The sequence below is a fragment of the Vulpes lagopus genome, chromosome 2 (genome assembly GCF_018345385.1).
Source record: "Vulpes lagopus strain Blue_001 chromosome 2, ASM1834538v1, whole genome shotgun sequence".
Classification (NCBI taxonomy): domain Eukaryota; kingdom Metazoa; phylum Chordata; class Mammalia; order Carnivora; family Canidae; genus Vulpes; species Vulpes lagopus.
Window position 1 is genome coordinate 111,809,660 of NC_054825.1, and position 13,782 is coordinate 111,823,441.

At 46.7% G+C, this 13,782-nt stretch overlaps 1 protein-coding gene across 3 annotated transcripts in view; it reads right to left on the minus strand.

Annotated features, from left to right (window-relative positions):
* RPS6KA2 (ribosomal protein S6 kinase A2) overlaps positions 1-13,782 on the minus strand; it is a 350,533-nt gene that overhangs the window by 204,180 nt on the left and 132,571 nt on the right. The gene's annotated exons all lie outside the window — the stretch shown is intronic.

Sequence of the window (13,782 nt, forward strand, 5' to 3'; positions counted from 1 at the left end):
AGAGTAAGGTTAGGGCAAAAAAGTCACCACTTTGTGGCCACCTCCTTGACTAAGTGATGGTGGCAACAGGTCTGAGCAATTAGCCTCATGCAGATCATCAAGGTAAAATGCTTGCCCTGGAATCAGACCTCAAGGGAACCAAAAGGTCCAACACCAGTATTTGATCAATAAAGAAAAACAAAGTACAGATCAAATAGATGTTACAAAATCTCTTAATAATCACTGGTTGATCAACACCAATTCAAGCAAGCCATGCAAATTTTGAAAATCAGTATTTTACTTAAGCTATAGCCTGGTTCCTTCTGGCTGAAGTGTTCACACCCACAATTAGCAGCTAAAGTTTCCAGGAGACCTTTCCAAGGACCTCCTGATGTCCAGAGCGTGAACTCTGTCCTTCTTTCCAATATCCCTACCATCCACAGTAAAAAAGGCAGCTCTTTAGATTTCTCTGTATCAAAGCGCAGGTGTATATACTATCAAGAATTATAAATAAATACAAATTATAACCTGTTACCCGGGCCCAGTCTTGGTTCAGCCACACAGCTATGTGACCTTGGAAAGCTCTGTACTTTTCTGAACGTTCACTTCCTCTTTTGGACAACTGGGGTCGTTTCTACCTCACAATCCTATAACATATTTCCTCAAATGTGGCTGTGGAATTCCTCATCCAGTAGAGAACACATGAAAAGATCTGTCTCCAAAGAAGACATCTAGATGGCCAACAGACAGATGAAAAGATGCTCAACATCACTCATCATCAGGGAAATGCAAATCAAAACCATGGTGAGATGTTACCTCACACCTGTCACAATAGCTAAAGTAAAAAACACATGAAACAACAGGTGTTGGTGGGGATGCAGAGGAAGGGGAGCCCTCATGCACTGTTGGTGGGAATGCAAACTGGTGCAGACGCTGTGGAAAATCGTATGAAGGCTCCTCAAAAAGCTAAAATTAGAACTATCCTATGATCCAGTAATTCCACTATTGGGTATTTACCCCCAAAATACAAAAACACTAAGTCAAAACATACATGCACCCCTATACAGCAGCATTATCAATAATAGCCAGATTATGAAAGAACCCAAGTATCCATCAACGGATGAATGGATAAAGAAGATGTGGTATATATATATATGCAATGGAATATTACTCAGCCACAAATAAGAATGAAATCTTGCCACTTGCAATGATGTAGATGGAGTTAGAGAGTATGATGCTAATAAAAAAAAGTCAGAGAAAGACAAATACTATGTGATTTCACTTATGTGGAATTTGAGAAATAAAACAAATGAGCAAAGGGAAAAAAAAGAGAGAGAGAGAAACAAAGAAGCAGATTCTTGACTCTAGAGGACACACTACTGGTCACCAGAGGGGAGGTGTGGGAGTTGGGGAAACAGGTGATGAGGATGAAGGAGGGCACCTGTCGTGAGGAGCAGCAGGTGATGTAAGGAAGTGTTAAATCACTATACTGCACACCTAACCCTAATATTATAGTGAATGTAACTAACTGGAATTAAAGATACAAAAAAAGAATGATGGCTCTATTTTAATCCTTGGTTTAATAAAACCTAAGCCAAATATTTTGATGCCAATAATGTCATGTTAATAATCTTTAAATTTCTCCTAAATGATCCGTGAATTTCTCAAATTCTTATCCCATTCTACTGCATCTGGACTTGTTCTTCCAAATACTATGATGGCTTCTTTACCATTAATCTGAACATGTCATCGCCTGACCCCACCTCGATTCTATTTCTGGATCGTGGACTTCTATGTGTATATTCCATCTGGAACTTTGTGGATATTAATTTATCTGACATTCTGCTTTAGTTTTACTATCACATCCCCCCCCATGACCCCATCTTCAGGTGTAAGGAACAAGTCGTAGCCCTCGCAAAGGGTCGTTGTCTGTGCCTCAGGGCCTTTGTTCATGCTCTCATGTCTGCCCATCCTGCCTTTCTCTCCATACCCCCACACAGGATCAGCCCTGGTGCCCCACCCCCAGCCAGTCTCCCAGGAGGAGTCATGTACCTTGTCCCCTACTTTTTTTTCCTTGTCCCCTACTTGTACAAAGTACTCTGTATATTTTTTATGATGGCATTGAACATGAAGCCACCACAATTTGCACGTGTGACAGTATGCCCATGTAGCCTGCATGTCCCAGCCATGTTGTACTGAGTTTGGAATCTATCAGAATATCTCGCTACCTGACCCACAGCACGTGATTAATAAATGTGAAGAATGAATAAAAGAGCAATGTTGTAGAACCGCGTATTACCAAATTTGGTCTAGTCATTTATACTTGAAATAGCTACTGGTTTATTATTTTTTTTCAGTAAAGGAGAGGAGTTCTAGATCATCAGCAACATGGGGAGTGTTACATGGGGAGTGTAGAAGTTACGAGAATGATGAAAATAGTCATTTGTTTATGGGACTCTCAAGGAAGGAAAACCAGCACACATCTTAAAATGTGCCTATTTATACTCTACCCAGAAGACTCAGCACTAAGTAAGTCCAGCCTGCAGTCTCCTGGTTGTTGAGGCAGCTTTCCAAGCAGGACAAAATCTACAGGCACAGGTTGCAGAGAAATGGTCCCTGATGTGCTAACGCAGGTGAGGAAGGGCCCCGTGGAATTTGTCTTCAGGCACTCACGCTCTGGATTAGTTTATGGAGTATCTGAATTATGCACTAGTCAAAACATCCCTCAATCTGCATTAAAAATACAAAGGCAAGGGTTAACTGACTCAAAATATGCTTATAAAACTCTTGACAATGGCTACTGTGCTTTTGATTGTGTGCCAGCTTTTTCTTTTTATTCTACACCCATTTTTACCAAACCTAAAGAATGTTCAGGTTACAGAAATTTTTTGGACAAGACCTCCAGCAAAAACTCCAGAAGCTCAGTCCCACCCTCTTTTCTGTGAAGACCCCATGAGGTTATGTCCCCACTTGTGCAGAGAATCGTGCAAAGCACACAGGAAAGAATACAGGCACAGAAACGAAGCACACACACAAATTACTTTAAGAATCGTGTTTCCATTGGAAAAATTCTGGAGCTGACACAGTCCTTACTTGAGACAAAGTTGGTTGCTAAGATTACCTGGCCAGCTGGAGTTGGTCCCTGAATAAAACCCAAAGTAAATGAAAAATCCCTCCCGCAGGACTTGTTCCAAGTCTTGCTCAGGGGAGGAATCGGGTGTTCTGTCTCCAGGTCCCCAGGAAGGAAGCTGAGTGAGGAAGAGGGAAGCAACTGTCTTTGAGGCAGGACCATGTCAGAGCAGAGCAGATGGCCTTGCTCAGCTCGCATTGCCCTGCCAGCCTCAGCAAGAGATTCAGATAAGAAATTCACAGCCTTGAGAGTCTGCCTCACATCACGATGATGAGCCCAATTACACATTTATAACTAAATCAAAGTGGAAGCCATCAAGAGGGCTTGCCAGCTACTTTATCTTCCCTGAGCCTGTGATCTGAAAAGGACAGTGATTAGTGGTCCCAAAATAGAAAAAGTATTGAAAGGCAATTTTCTTCTAGCAGATTGATCCAGAAATGACGAAAGCACAAAGCTGAACCCTCATCAGAAGTCTGTGTCTGAAACTGGAGCCTTGCTCTGCAAGGCACACTTGGGCCGGTTGCTCATGACCACGAGAGCTCCAGCTATTCCCCTGTACGTCATGAAGTGCAGACGTCACGGGGCACCTTCCTGGGGGGAACACGGGCCAAGGGCACACTCTGTGAAAGTTGTTGATGGCCTCTAAGCCAATCCATCTTCCTGGTAACATCAACAATGTTCCACTCAGTTAAGTGGTCTGGTTGGTCACGTATCAAATCCCGATGGTTGTTTGTTCTATAGAAATGCTATAAAGTACCATTTTCAAATGCCAGTATGTTTTGTTTTTTGTTTATAAAACATGAGGATAATTTCCCCGCAGGAGATATACAAATGACTAGCAAGCATGTGAAAAGATGCTCGACATCACTCATCATCAGGGAATTGCAAAACCAAGCCGCAATGAGATACCACCTCACACCCGTAATAAAGGAAAAAAAAAAACCACATAAAGCAACAAGTGTGAGGATGGGGAGAAATTGGGGTGCTTGTGTGCTGTTGGTGGGAATACATGATGGTATGGCTGTTAGTCAAAAAATTAAATGTAGAATTACCACAGGATCCAGCAATCCTACCTCTGGATACACACTCCAAAGAACTGGAAACATACTCTCAATGAGATACCGGCATGCCCACGTGACAAATGAATGGATAAACAAAATGTGGTGTATAAATACAGGAGAATATTATCCAACCTTAAGAAAGAAGGGAATTCTGACACCTGCTACACCACGGATGAACCTAGAGGACATTACCCTCAGTAAGATAAACCAGTCACAAAAGGACAAATACTGTATGATTCTACTTATATGAAGTTCCTAGAGCTGTCAAATTTACAGAGACAGAAGGGTGGTGCCAGGGACTGAGGGATGGGGGAGCAGAGGTGGATGGTGGGGATGGATGTACAACACTATGAATGAACTTAATGTCCCAGCATATACTCCTAAAGATGATTAGGATGGTAATGTTTTTAAGGAGGCTACATGCCCAAAGTGAGGCTTAAACTCACAACCCTCAGATCAAGAGTCACATGTTCTACTGACTGAACCAGGCAGGCACCCCAAGAAGGTAACTTTTATGTTATGTGTATTTTACCACAATTAAAACTTCTTTTAATGTGAGTATTTTTAAAAACTATAAAAAATAGGCTCTATGAAAACTGTCCGTTTCCTGCCTTTTAAAAAACATACTTGAATCGGAAATTGAGTTTATAATATATCTATATTGAAACATTTTGGTGATATGTGTATTTTTATAAGATTTAAATCCTTTCTGACATCTCCACAGACACAGAACAGACACAAAAGGCCAGATTTCACATTCTTTAGGCAAAAAGTATGTCACAAAAACATATACTTCTTTATAGATAGCAGCTTTCAAAATTTCCGCATCCATGGACCACTTGTATAGGCAAAAAGTGCTCATTGCACATTCTCTGCTGTTTTAAAAATGCAGAACCATATGCCAAAGAAAGTAGCCAGAATAAAGAGCATACATCAAACAGCTCCTGAGTGAGATCATTATCTTTATTATCACTGATGAGGTATTTCAAATGAGACAAAATTTGGAAGATGTGGATGAAGAGACCCAGAGTACATGGTGTGAATAATCTACAATCTTCCAAGCTTGCCAAAGTTTCAAACCCAAAGTGTCTGCAAGACTCTGAACCCCTGGGGCCCTGAAGACACAAAGGACAAGTGGATCTTTGGCCCTTGGATAGTGGTGGCAGAGAGGTCCCAGATGTACAGGTGAGGAATCCAGCACTGGGACATGGTAGGAGCCCACAAGGTGTTTGAGGAGGGAACATTAGCTGCTGAACGAGATCTCCCTGATGAAGTGGGCAGTGTGCAAGAATGTGGGTGTGGGCTGCTTGGAGAGGCAGACGCCAGAGGACTTGGAAAGTCAGGGTGACAAATACCAGTGCCAATGGCCATGTGGCTTGGGACTGCGGCTGGTGAACAGTCACACGGATGCAGTGAGAAGCAACTGCCCACCGGTCAAGCCTTCAAGTGAGACCACGGCCCTGGTTCACACCTGGAAGCAACATCCTGAGAGACCCTAGGCCACAGGCACCCAACCATGCTGACCCATAGCCACAGTATCCCAGTAAATGTTTGCTTTTCATGCTGATAAGTTTGGGATAATCTGTCCCACATCAAAGAGTAGTTAATACAGGGGGTGAAAAGCTGAAACATGAGATAAAATCACTCACGAACTTTGAGATGATTGGTTTCTAATGCTTATCTCTCCTTAAACACAAGCACAATCATACGCTTTAAGAGATCGATTGCCCAAGTAAAATGTGCCACTTTATACCATTTCAGAATGTGACCCTCACCCCTAAGAGCACTTTATTCACAATTTTCTTTGTCGCATTTGGGATGTGACAACTTCTAGTTCCTACAGATGGTAAGAGGAAGAACAATTTCTCCACAGTTCCACTGTGTCTAACATGTGAGTTAAATGCAATTTCCCCATTGCCCTTTTTATCAGAGCCTTGAAGAGCAACCTGTCCGATGCCCTACAGACAAGTAGAATGACACATCTGAGAAATGAGGTGACACGGCTGTTAGAAGTCAGAGAGAGGCAACAATCCCCAGCTTGTCATTCTGGTTCTGGTCTATTTGTAACATATTTAAGAAGGTGTGTCTGGTAACTGTTTCCATTCAAAATTGCTTACAACCCACCAAGCTGGGGCTGCATCAGGTAAAAGCATTGACAGCCCTGATCGCTGGATATGGAAATAAGGAATTCTAAGGCAAATAGTGTCCACTCCCGCCTGGGAATGACCCTGCTTGATACTGACAGATACTCAAATTTGGTCACAGCAGCCCAGCTAGTTGTCAGGATGGGAAAGGCCACCACGCAGCGTCAAGAGCCACAATTGTGTGATCCAACAAGAATGGCTAAAGTCAAATTTTCAGCATTTGCCTTCATCTTTATGCTCTGATATCAATGGAGACCACAGGCTGAAGGGGGAAACAGGGTAATAGGGTCCAGGAGGGGTGGCCTGGCAAGCCTGAGTCAAGGTCGGAGCTGGACCCTATCATGGAGCAGCCCGGATGGGAGCTCAGGGGTGAGCTGGGGTCTCTAAGTACATCCAGGAATCAGCAGCACCAGAGATCTGAGCCCACTGGGCAAGATTACAACCATGTTCAGATTCATGGCGAGGATAGCACAGACTCAGTGGTGAGCCAGAGGGTCTGAAATCTGGGTTCCTGACAGAGGCAGCCTCGGCCCCCACTTCATCCTGACTTATGAGTTAGAGTCAGTGACACAGCCCCACCACCTCTCTGTGGGGTCCTGCCAGCTGACACGTCACGGGTTGTGTGTCTACTCTAAAGTCAATTTGGGAAAAAAAAATTCAATTTGGGGGAAAAAATTGACAGGAAGAAAAACCTGTTAAAATGTCCTCAGTGGAGATTAAAGAAATACAGAGTGGTATGAGGACATGCGCTCTGCAGGAGGAGGCTGGGGGTGAGGACAGGGTGGGAGAGAGACCAAACGCAGGGTCGAGGCTGCATCGCTGCACAAATCCTGACCCGTTAGTGATATTTCACCCTGAAACCATCAAAATTCAGGGAAGATAAGAAAAGCCAGCTGATGATACCCATCTGTTACTTGAACACCAGATAATAACTGTAATTAATCAGTTAACCCACAGATACTAATAAGACGCTACATCCTATCACTGTCTGAACTCCCCATCTTCAAGCAGGAAGCTATTGTGAGGCAGAAACTTCTCAGATGATTCTCTCGGTTCTGTGAGTGCAGTGGGGGAAGGGGAACACTGTTCACCTGCAGACGATGCTAGGTGGATACCTCTAAATTTCTTTCTTAATTTCAGTTCTGAATAACAACAACAACAACAATAATAATATATGCTTATTCCTCTACAAGATCTCCTGTGATTGTGATGGCAGTGCTCATCTAGTGGAGAAGACCAGACTCATTTCTCTGTGGCCAGGAGACCAACTTAGAGAAAAGACGGCTCGCAGACCCTGGAGCATCAAAGGGACCACAGTCCCCCTGCCACCTGCATGGGGAAGATGTGGCCTCGGTGTGCAGAGAGCCAGGAAACTCTTGCCTCCTTCAAACACTTTGCCTTCCAATAAGGAAGCCTTGTTCTTGGCTGAAAGATACACTTGAGCCGAGCTGAAAGCAGAGGTGGGCTCCAACATTCTCTCATGCCCACAGCTTTAAGAGCATTTCAGAGGCTGCTGGGGTGGGAGCTGTACTGGGCTGCACCCTGGGTAGGCATCCTAAGCCCCCTCCTGTCCTCTCTGGCTGTCCACCCCATCTCCTCCTGTCCTCCCCTTTCCCTTGGTCATTATACTCCCACTGACTCTGAAACTACTTGCCTACTTATCTATGCTGGGCTCCCAGGCCTGGGCCACGTGTGTGCATGTGAATAACGGGTATGTGCTACTGGACCGGGGCCTGGGGCACATGTGTGCATGTGGACACAGGGTACATGCTGCCGGCCCTGGGCCATGTGTGTGCACGCTCCTCCACACACACATACACACTCTCCAAAATAATCCTGAGAGCCTGGCTTTGTGCTGCAGAAACTCTGGTTCCAGGTTCAGAGGAAACTCCTCACCCCACAGCTCAAAGCCAACTGTACCCGGGGGTGGAAGGGCCCACAGCCCAGGCTCTGCTGAGGTCGGGCTACCTGGAAGAGATGAGGGGTTCTCAGAGCTTGTTGGCCAACTCCACACAGTCGTGCAGACCCCCCACCTCAGAGCCCCTGGCAGTGCTAGATGGCATGACGGGGGTGGGGGGTTTGGGGGTGGGGTGGGCAGGGGTCCTCTCTGACCAGGAAGGCACACAATGAGACAAGCAGAAAGGAGTTGGCATAAGACACTGAGGCATTTACCATCTCCTTACCATTGGCTGTTAAAAATAGCCTTGACTTGTCACACACACCTGACGCGCTTGTTCTAAAAAGTTACCATCAAATAAACATCAATAGACAGCCACACTCTCCCCCGTGCAGCTCTCCGTGGAGTGCCAGCGGGCGCTGAGGACAGGTGCATTCAGGGGCAGAGCTCTGGGTGACACTCGGATCCTCTTTCTGATAAAGAAAGCTGAGTAACAGTCCCCTTCCATCCCTGCAGTAGGAAAAACAGGAACCGGCCAGGGTTCCTCACCCGGAAAATTCTTTATAGCCACCCATGTCAATAAACAGGTTATTTTTGTTTAAAAAGAGCAATGTAATGCATTCAGAAAGTTATTTATGGGAAACAGGAAAGCTCTAATGTGAAAGCCTGGTTGACTTTGATTAGGGACAATGGCGCTTTGAACACAGCGGGTGGACACATGGCAGAGACACTCCCAGGTGGGGGACAGGGCCCGCCAGGTACACGTGCACGTCAGTGGCCGCTGGTTCCAGCTGGTCCCAGATGGGGATGAATGGTTGGGGAGCCGACCCAGGGGAAGGCACAAGATCCCCAGTGGTTACCACGTTGATGCCAAGGGGACAGCAGGACACGAAGCCCAACAGGCACCCAGAACAATGGGTTGATGTCTTCGGAGGGAGGTTGGGGTGAGGAGAGGATTTAGGAACCAGGAAGCACCAAGTAGGATCTAGGAATACATTCAGGAGTTATTTATGGAAGTAACAGAACTCCTACTTGAAAGAGGCTGGAAGTGAACCAGAAATAAGCATCATGATCACAAAGAAACGTTTTAAAATTCATGCTTCTCCAAAATATTTCTGCATTAATACAGACACTTGCAAATTGAACCAAGGTGAACAAATAAATGATTGCTGAGGTTCTAGGGCTTTCTCCTCTCTCCTTCCAGGCCCATGGCCGAGCTCTTGCTCACCACCTTCCTGAGGTTAGTGTCAGCACACACGCCTTCACTGGAAAGGATTCAGGGAGAAAGACGAGCGAGCGCCTTAGGCAGGTGCATTGGGCTTGTCGCTCACTGGCTCCCGACAGGTGAGGAACTGGGGTCCCCACCCACCCTACCTTTAATCCCACTCCTACCTCCAGCTCTCCCAGCCTGCTCCCTGGCCAGTCACTGCCCCGTGCTTCTCCCCTTTGTTCATAACTGCCTGTAACATTATTTGCAGAGGGCCCTACATGCAAAAGGTCACCAAGGTAACAGAGCAGAAAGGCTGGACACACAGCAAATCCCAGGCATCTGTCACTCCCAGAGGCAGGTGGTCTCCCCACAGGTAAGGAGGGTGCTGGTGCCTTCTTTCTTGGTAAGCCCAGAATACAGAGGCTCCCCAACAGGACAGGACACATGGGGAGCTAATGAAGCTTCCTTCTCTTTCTGATCCCATTTTCTGTTTTCCAGTTCTCCCCCAGCATTTTCCCAATTTTTCAGAATTTTTTGAACAGCCTTACTGTAAATCTGGAAGAATGCTTTCTTCTTCCTGTATCATTGCTGTTTCATTTTACCCTGTTTGATTTATGGCCATGGGGCTGGATTTTCTCAAATCTCTCCAAGCCCATAAAGGTCTCATCTGTTCCCTGAGCTACATCTGCTTCTTCTGGGCCACCATTTGTTTGCTTCTCTCTGGAAGGTGAGGAAGCTGCCACGGTCCTCACAGAAAGCCGGGTAAGGGACCTGCTACACTCACATCTTCTCCTCTGGAGTTTTGGAACAGGCCTTCTCTGGGCTCTCCTGGAACCACAGTGGACTCACCTCCTGACGGGCAACTCCGTCCTGTCATTTTGCTCCTGGAACCTTCAGTGGCTCTTCACTCCCTATTATGTGTTCTAACTCCTCCCTCCATCGTGTAAAGTCATTTGCGATAAATCTCACCTGACCTCGCATATGACAATCCCAGACCCTTCCTGCTCCACCTGTCTGGGTGTCCCCGTGCTAAGCCCACCTGGAGCCAACTTCCCAGAACCCCTCTTTCTAAGACCTTCTGCATCTTAACTCCATAGTGATCTCTGCTTCATATTCCCATGGCACCCAGCATTTTGCCGTGTGGACAGCACTCAGAACGTCTACGCGCTTATACTCCACCAGATTCAAATCATCTCCTTCAATTTATACCTTTGTATGTAGCCTGCATGTTAAAGAAGCTAATGATTAGCTTCATGATTGAAGTACTTCTCTGGTGGTCTGCACGGTTTGGCTTATCAGTTGCTTGAAGCCCCTGGAACCAAGGAAGGCCCCTTTCATAACCCGACGCATCATAAACATTTGCTAGAGAGACTGGTCTTCTCTTCAGCCTAGCCTTCCTTAACCAGGGGAGAAATCTCTTGCTACAAATGTACTCAGTTCTACCAAACTCAAGGGCATTTCCAGATGGTCGTTGGCATACTTTTGAGAATGGATAGCCTACACAGAAACAACCTCCAGGTGTGTCAACAACTCGCCTCGGAGCGTGGGTAGAGTTGAGGTAGAGATGGTCAGCGCCAGCCGTCCTCCAGGAGCTGAACAAGAGGTCAAGTGCTAATTTTCACACACGGTGCTGAGAGATGGAGAACACCAAGGCAGACACAGAGAAGGAGGTGCAAGGTCTAACCTTAGAGGAAAATAATAAGCTTGTTCATATGGATTTTACCCACCAACAAGTAGGTGTTGATGTTGCCCAACTTTTACTCTTTGAAAGGAAGGCAGATACATTATGGATTACATTATGATGATTAGAATTTGCCTCAAAATAATCTGGAATTGGTGTGGGGGGAGGGGAGTGGTAGGGGGTAGAAGCATAAATAAAACAAGACTGGCCTTTACTTAATAATTTTGAAATTATGTACCTGTGACAGATCCATGGAGATTTATCATATTCTTTTGTTCTGTATGTGCTCACAATTTTTACAATAAACTTCATTTTTTAAGAAGGGATTTAACTTCTCAAGCAAATGAGTATGGTTATAAATCGTTCGTAGAGTTTATACCTTTGAAAAGCTTCTGATACTAAAAGCATCTCAGAGCAGCATGAAATAATTCATGTCAGAGCTGGTGTGCTCAGATGCAGCCGTGACCCTGGACACATATAACACTAATTTCACACGGAGGGCGATCCATACTTGTGTGGTATATGCCCCGCTGACCCAGCACCGTGGCACAAAGCAAGTCTGTACCAAGTTACCCGTCCCACCTATGTCCCTCCACTTCCCAGCGATGCCATCTGCTCCTTACAAAGGCTGCTCCTGTGTTCAGGGCATGTCCTATCCCCTTCTGTGTCTCCAGCCCTGCACTCGGGAATCAGATCCGTCCAAGCTGCCTTCCTCACGATGTGCAGCGAGTCTGGTGACATACGAAGCTGTACCCACAGTAACTTAGCCCCAAGGGTTCTCTTCTTTCCTTTGAATGCAATGGCAAGACTTAACTTTCTGCCTTCGACACTTCTCTCCTTCATTTCATATAAGAAACTTTGGCTTTCCAAAGCATAAACTCTGCAAGGGGAGATAATGTCTTAATGTTTTTCCCAACAGGTGAGAGCATTTGTGAGGACTTTCCAGCTTACATCACCCTGATAGGGAGGAGTTCTTGTGGTTTGTGATTCATCCCTGGGAGTGGGAGGGTGAGGCAATGAATAAGAGACACTGAGCTTCAGAGAGTCCTGCAGACCTGCAGGCGGGAAGCCACCCAAGGGGGGTCGAAGATTGGCCTTTAATTCTACACTCCTTCATCTCGTGCTGCACCTCCAGACTCCCATGTGTGGCAACGCTCAACACTCCAGCATCCAGCACACAGCTGGTGATGGCAGAGAACTTCTAAAGTTTGACCAAGGGTCACACACTCTAGGAACTGTGTGGATTTAGATGTCAACCCCCAAGTGGATCTTTGGTTATCATCACTAGTATATGGAACCCTATTCATTTGCCACAAATATTAATTTTATGGAATTTAGTTCACGTTACAAAACCTGGCCGACCAACCGCCAGCACAAACAGGCAACAAAATACTGGAGAATAAAGCTGCAAACGGAACGACAGTTCAGTGAGAGATGTTGCCTCTTAAGTCACAACACAACAAACAATAAGCATTTTCACTTGTGTTTGCCTCCTAAGACAACGCGAACTGAGAAAACACAGGACAGCATGGAGGACAGAGCCCAGGGAGGATGGTAGGAGAAGGCAGACTGTCCCCGACCAGTGAGCAGGGCAGCCAGATGGGAGGGTGTCCCGGCGCCAATGCACATCCCCTGTCCCCAGTCGTGGTCCCCAGTCGTGCTGGGGGAAGGCTGGCCCAGCTGTGGCAGAACAGCCCTGTCCTTCCCTGTCGGCACCTCGTCTCCCATCCCCTCCCCTCCTGAGTTCTGCAGCTAACAGCAAAGACAGAAGGATCCGGGAAGACAGGCAGCCAGAAAGTAAAAGGGGGTAAACATCAGAGCAGGAAAGGAAGAACCTATTCTCTTTCTTGTCTATCAACCCGTAATGTAAAGACTTCGAAAACTGTGCAGACGTCTAAGCACAAGCCCACAGCTTACAACACTGTGTAGGAGGGACCGTGGGGGAACCAGACGCCGTGCTCCTGACAAGGAGAAGCAGCGGGCCACACGGCCTTCGCCATCCCGAGGACAGGTGATCCTCACGTTCCGGGCAAACTGCAACAGGAGGGCTGGAAACACCCCAAACCCGGCATCGGCCGCGGGCAGCTGAACCCAGTGCCCTCTGCGTCCTAACCCAGGCACTGTGTCTCACGTCTGCCCCACACTCAGCATCTCCCCATTGGCCTGTCTCCAGCCCCCGCTCAGCTGCCGCCCAGCGCTGGCCACCCCTAGGGAGGCTGAGCCTTTCTCTGCCCGGACACCCGGGGTTCTGGGGACAGCAGGGGAACTGTGCCCCAGTGACCTCAGCCTCTGCCGCCCCCTCCTCACACAACTCCAGGCCTCAGCGCTGCACATCTTCTTGGTTTCTGCTCCAGAATTTGCTCTCAAAATGATAGCGTGGCCTGTGTCCCAGAGACAAAAGACCTCTCGACTTTCCCACCACGGGCCCCCAGCGTTCATGCGCTGACCCCCCAGTGTCCCTGGCTGGGAGTGCCCGTCCCTCAGCCCTCTTGCAAGGAGACCCCATACTCAGTCCTCCTGTGCAGGTCTCTCAACCCCCATCACACCATTCTGTCCTAGGTGGTGGACTTAGGTTTAAATCTTACGATGACAAATAAGAATATTAGAAGAAAAATTATGTACACAGCACAGTGTTTGATCATAAAATTTTGCTCATCCTTAAAAGCATTCTAAGGTTTTC